Raw genomic sequence first — 6,164 nt, 5'->3', positions numbered from 1 at the left:
CCATTTAAAGGCTGTCAGTTAAAATGCTTCTACTAAAAGTACTGGCTCTGGAGACCCAGAGAGAATAGGAGTAAAAAAAGGACTGGATCATGATGAGGGACTGGATCAAATTCTGAGGAGAAAGTGATGTCTATAATCAGGAATGTTGTTAAATATGAAAGAAACGGAAATCTAAGAACGAACCTAACAAAATATACGGAAAAGGAATTCATAACCTAAAAGAAATAGGCACTTCATTGCTGGTCCAACAACCAGAACATGTTGGTACCCTCTGACTCTGCTCAGAGCACTTCAAACTATTCCTTCAAGGATGCTGCAACATCCTATGTGCCCTAGCTGGCTGCATCTGCCCAGTTTCATGCAAAGATGGTCATGTGGACGCATCTCTGGGTGCTATAGTGTTGAGACAATGTGACAAACTCAATGGCACCTTGGTCTTCCTGGGGGATTGGAGGATTGTGCTGATGGATTACTTCAAAGGAGATTTTGAACATAGATATGGGATCCAGGCCACAGATTTTCCATTGACTCGTGCCACTGATACCCAGTTCATTTTTTGACACACATGGTCCTTCCCTATTTCAGAATTACCTATGCTAGGACCAAGAGCTCCAATAATCTTTGGATTTCTAGAGATTTTTACTTCCAAAGTGTACCAAATGCCATTTGGAACCCTATATTAAAATCTTTACAAAAAATTCTTTGGGGTATCTACTTGGAAAGAGAAATGTTGAAAATATTTCTCATCACAATATGGTCTCCAGTAATATTTGAACATTTAATCTCCAAAAGTCCAATTTGGTCAAAGCTGCAAGAATAAATATTAAGGTAATATAGAGTCTTTTATAGAAGTTCATTCATCAAGCATCTCATAGTGCTTAGTTTCTTTTCATGAATATACATGATCTTTCTCCAGATCATACCAAAAATTAATAGAAATCTTTAATTCATCTCCCTCATGTAAGGCCCATGGGTGGGGGGACCACCAGTAGACAACATGTGTCTGGCTCCTGTATTTGGAATAATGCTCTCCAACAAGTCAATAGCATCAAACAAAGATATACCCATGGATTCCAAAGGTCTCTTCCCCTGGGTTACTGGTAATGTGTCCCTCTGAAATCCCTAAGACCAGTGACATACACATTAATCTTGTCAGTGGACTTCAGGTATCTGCTTGAAGCAAAAGTGTGCCCCTGCAGTTAAGAAAATCTTACTTGCTTTATAGTCATGAGTAGTTTGGACAGGTTCAGCACATCTTCTATTGGCTATATAGTTAAAACATTGATTCTTTGGAAAACACAATTTTTGGATGTTCCGTCACACCTTGGTTTGTGAACCTGTACCATTCTCCCCAAAATAATCACATCCACTAGAGCATCTGGAGAAGGAGATTCAGGGACATGGGCAGAGACTCTTTAAGTGCTTGTAGGTCTTCTTCCTCCAAGCATGTGTCAACCCTATAGAGAAAGAACACAGGGAATTGAGAACCTCAATGTACTTATGTAAAGAAAAGTGGGGGATCAATTCAGCAGGTTTATTCACCTAATAAATGCAGCTATAAGCTGAAGGAAAATGATTTCTTTGCTACTAGAAATTACAAGCCCAAAGTTTTCCTCAAAAAATCTGACAAAGTCAATTAAAGACAACATTGAAAGTTGATCTACTTAAGCATAGACTCATAGTCTATAGGAGACAGGTCTGGATATTCTCTCAATGTGTAAGAAGACAGGTAGGGGGAACAAGAATCCTTCCTGTAGTAAGTCAACTGGAAGGCCACACTCTTAAACTAAAATGCATATCATCCTATTCTTCATTCTGCTGTATGAACTCAAGGTATGCTATCATATTCTAAAAGGGCATTGACTAGAACCATCTATACCCACAGCTGTCTTGAGGTACCTAATCATAACTAGGGTTGGTCATATTCATGTGTTTATGGGATGGTTATTATGTGTTTTTCACTATTCTCCTAGGCCCAGTTGGTAACCCAGCTATGCCTCTTTGGCAATAGCAGAAACCCAAGAGAGCAAGTCAATGTAAAAACCAATTTCCAGCCTCTGCTTTTCTCATATCATAACATTCTACTGGCCAAAGCAAGTCATGTGATGGAGTACCAAGTTGAAAGATGGTGCAGTTCAGCCTACCCATATGGAAGAGGGCTACAAAGTTATGTAGCAATGAGTGTGGACTCATGGATAGGTCCACACCTATCTATCATACTAAAAATCTATCACATTCATTTTAGATGCCTATAAAAATGATGAGAAATAAATTGTGGTAAAAAAATAGAAAAGAATGTTTCAAGGGAAGAAGGACAAACAACATTTTCCAAAGGTCCTTATTGATTTGGTTAGATAAGGACAAAAACACTATGCATTAAATAAAACAAATGAAAAGCATTAATGACCATGGAAAGTGTGGCAGAATACTGGAAATAAAAGCATGCAGTGTGTGAAAACTGAATTAGGGCTTCTGTTTCTGGAAATAAGTTGAAATAGATATCTTAAAATAGTCTCCCTGAAAATCAGCAAGAAATGACACACTATATTCAAATCCTTTCTAATGGATAATTAAATTTGCAAAAGTATAGGTAAATCATCAGGATCCAAATGTGAAAAAAAGAGGTTGAAAAAGAGTCATAAGTATGCACTGATTTGGTGGGGACTTCCTTTGGATATTTTATAAAATCATTTTTTTTTAATTCTAAGAGACTGAAATATGTCCATTGTACCTAGTCAAAGTAAAATGTTGTTACTGAAGACCATTTGTGATGCCTGGACCCTCAAAGACCTCCAGGTTCTGTAGCAATGCATTAGAGAACATGGTTTTTGACAGAAGCAGCCACTTACCTTAAAAAAATTCCACAAATAGGTGCAGGTGTAGTATCACACACCTGTAGTCCCAGCCACTTGGGAAGCTGAAGCAGGAAGATTGCAATTTCAAAGCCAGCCTTAGCAGTTTAGTAAGGCTTTAAGCAAATTGGCAAGACCCTGTTTCAAAATTTAAAAAAAAATGGCTGGGGATATGACTCAGTGGGTAAGCATTCGTGGGTTCTATCCCCAGTGTCAAAAGAGAAAAAAAAATCCACAAATAAAGCCTTCTGAACACAAATATGCAAAATGAAAATTTTTAGAAAATATTATGTTAAAACACCATGAATAAGAAAAAGCAGAAAAAACTATCAAAATATTATTTCTCAGTAATTAAAGTCTCAGTAATATTAATACAATCCTGAGGTGTAAATTTGTCAAAGCTATAAAGAATGAAACAAAGGAAAATTATGATACAGGAGTACGAAATTTATCAACTTGATTTTTAAATAATGAATTAGAAATTTAAAAGTAAATTATATAAAATTGTTGAAATTTGGGAAACATGTGAACAGGTTAAACACATTGACCATTGAATTAATGAATAGAAATAGAGCTTGAAGGACCACTGTGTGTTTGCACCAACTTAACAGAAGTCAATGAATCATCTAAGTCACATTCTAAAAAGCATAAAGCCTTAATGTGTATTGCCTCCTTCTCTATATCTTACAAAGGTTTTAGTGAAACACTTCTTTTAAATTTTACAACTTTGTTTCAGGCTACTTTCTAGATTGAAATGATGTATATGGTATAGGGAAGTCATGTGAAAAACAATGATATCTGATTTTCAATTTAGACTATAGTACAGTCACTTAAATTTGCCTGAAGGAGGTAGAAAAAGAATTATAGAATAGCTAACTTTGAGATAAAACATGAAATATGAGTGAAATGTGTCAAACTGCTAAGGGACTTTAAGACAATCTGCATAAAAAGCAGATGAGAGTCTGGAGAAGCAGCCTCCACCTTCAACAGAAAACATCTGAAAAACATTTAAAAACTGCGCCATGTTAAAGGTAACTAAGCATTAACCTACATCAAATTCAAATCAGCTTCTGACTAGATTAATTGATTCCTCCCATATCCATGCCTAATAGTAAAATGGGACATTTCCAAACATATGATTTGTCTATCTCAATTGCTATTAAGCAATACCACTTAAAAATGTGTGATGCATATAAGAAAAAAAAGAAAAACATTGAAACAGTTAAGAAACAAACCAATTGACAGAGTGAGACTTAAATATGTTACAGAGGTTGGAACTATCTGATAAGAAACAAAAAATGACTTATTAATATATTAAATGTGTTCATGAAAAAGGTAGACACCATGTAAAAGCAGATAGGTGATTTTAGCCAAGTGATAAAAATCATTAAAATTGAAAGAAGTGCTAAAAGTAATCACACAGGCACACACACATTCACCCTATGTAACTGAGAGGCAAGCTCTCAGTTGGCTTAACACAGCCAAGCAAAGTATCAGTAAACTTGATAGAGAAATACAAGATTATAATTGGAGACTTCAACACTCTTTTCTCAGCAATTAATAAACAAAGTAGTAACAAAGTCAACAGGAAAAAAAGACTTGAAAAAATCTATGAACAGACTTTATCTAAATTCAGAATACACAGTTTTGAATGTACATAGAACATTCTCCAAGATGAACTATACAATCCATGATAAAGCAAAATCTAAACTTTGTTGTTCTATGTATAGAAAAGCAAGGTAAATATAGTAGAAAGTAATGCATTACATATCTCAAAATAAAAGAGACACTAGATCAATGTTTAAGCACAGAGAAGTGTTGGTTATAAAGGGGATAAATACAGTTGTACATTTAAACACTGAGTATCTGTTCCTAACACATGCTATGCAAAATGTCAACTTACACTCTTTAGAAAGTTAAAATAAAATGCCTAAGTGGATAAATTAAACAAAGTTTAAATTTTAAAAAAAAATAGAACCGATTAATTTAAAAGGGAATGATAAAATTTTCAGGTGTTAGATGTGCTAATTGCCCTGAGTGATCATTAACCTATATTAGTGAATTGAAACATCATATTATACCTCCTGAATGTTTGCAAATGTTAGGTATCAATCAAAAAATAAACAAGTTTAAAATCTTAAAACAATAGAAACCATAAAAGAGTGCCCTAGAATAATAACAATCAAAAAATAATAACAACATAAAGAGATGGAAATTCCAAAATGTTTTAAAATTAAACAATACATTTCGTAGTAATGCATAAATCAAAGAAAAGATAAGGGGAGATTATTAAAAAACTGAATGAAAATGAAAATATAACCATATCAAAAATTTTGATATGTAGACAAAAAAGTGATTACAGGGATATTTATAGTAATAAATGTTCATATTATAAAAGAAGAGTCTCAAATAGGAATTCTAACCTTTAACAATCTGATTGAAGAAAATAAAAGCATAAATCAAAGGCACAGAAAACAGTAAAACAATACAGTACATCAATGTAACTAAAGTTGTTCTCTTGAAAAAAATCAATAGGTATTCCTTTAGGCATGCTGACTACTAAATAAGAGAGAAGACATAAACTATCAACAAAAATGAAAGGAAGGACATCATTATAACCCAGTAGACCTCAAAAGGATGAGACAAGAAAATTATGAAAATCTCAATACCATTAACAGGACAACTTAAATGGACCTTACATCTATTCCTATTCCTTTAATGACACAACCAGTTAAAACTCACTCAGAAAGAAACTAATGAATTGAATCATTCTACTTTTGTGGGAGAAATTTAAGTAGTAGTTTAAAACTTTTCAATAAAGAAATTACCAGTGCAGATGATTCATTGCTGAATTTTAATATTTATGGAAGAAAACTGTGTGTAATGTATTCAGGGACTATCTTACTATTTGACTACTATTATGTAATTCCAAAACAGTGTTAAAAAATAAAAAGAAGAAATAAGATATTCCTAAAAAGGACCCATTGGATTTTGTAACTGGAAGCATATTGATGACTTAAGCCATTGAAATTTCAACAAAATTTGAGTCTTTCAATTTTAATCTTCTTCTTCAGAATTTTCTTCCAAGGATAATTGTAGCTTTTAAAAACTACTTATAAATGTATAGTGATTAAGAGAATGAGAAATCATCACTGAAATAGACAAATAGATCAGTAGAGCAAAGAAGAATAGAGCCACACTTCTGTTTATTATTTTTCCTTCAAATCTGACAGCTTAATTCATTGGAGAAAAGTAAGAGCTTTTCCAATAACATTACTGTAACAACTGGATATCTGAATGAAAAAGTAAGGC

At 33.5% G+C, this 6,164-nt stretch overlaps 1 pseudogene; it reads right to left on the bottom strand.

Annotated features, from left to right (window-relative positions):
• Nucleotides 1-332: 332 nt before the first annotated feature.
• On the bottom strand, nt 333-1,845 carry LOC139702155 (protein transport protein Sec23B pseudogene; annotated as a pseudogene).
• Between the last annotated feature and the right edge of the window lie 4,319 nt (nt 1,846-6,164).

This window comes from Marmota flaviventris, chromosome 16 (genome assembly GCF_047511675.1).
Source record: "Marmota flaviventris isolate mMarFla1 chromosome 16, mMarFla1.hap1, whole genome shotgun sequence".
Lineage (NCBI taxonomy): Eukaryota > Metazoa > Chordata > Mammalia > Rodentia > Sciuridae > Marmota > Marmota flaviventris.
The sequence above is the reverse complement of the archived record's forward strand: the minus strand, read 5'-3'. Positions and strand labels throughout refer to the sequence as shown.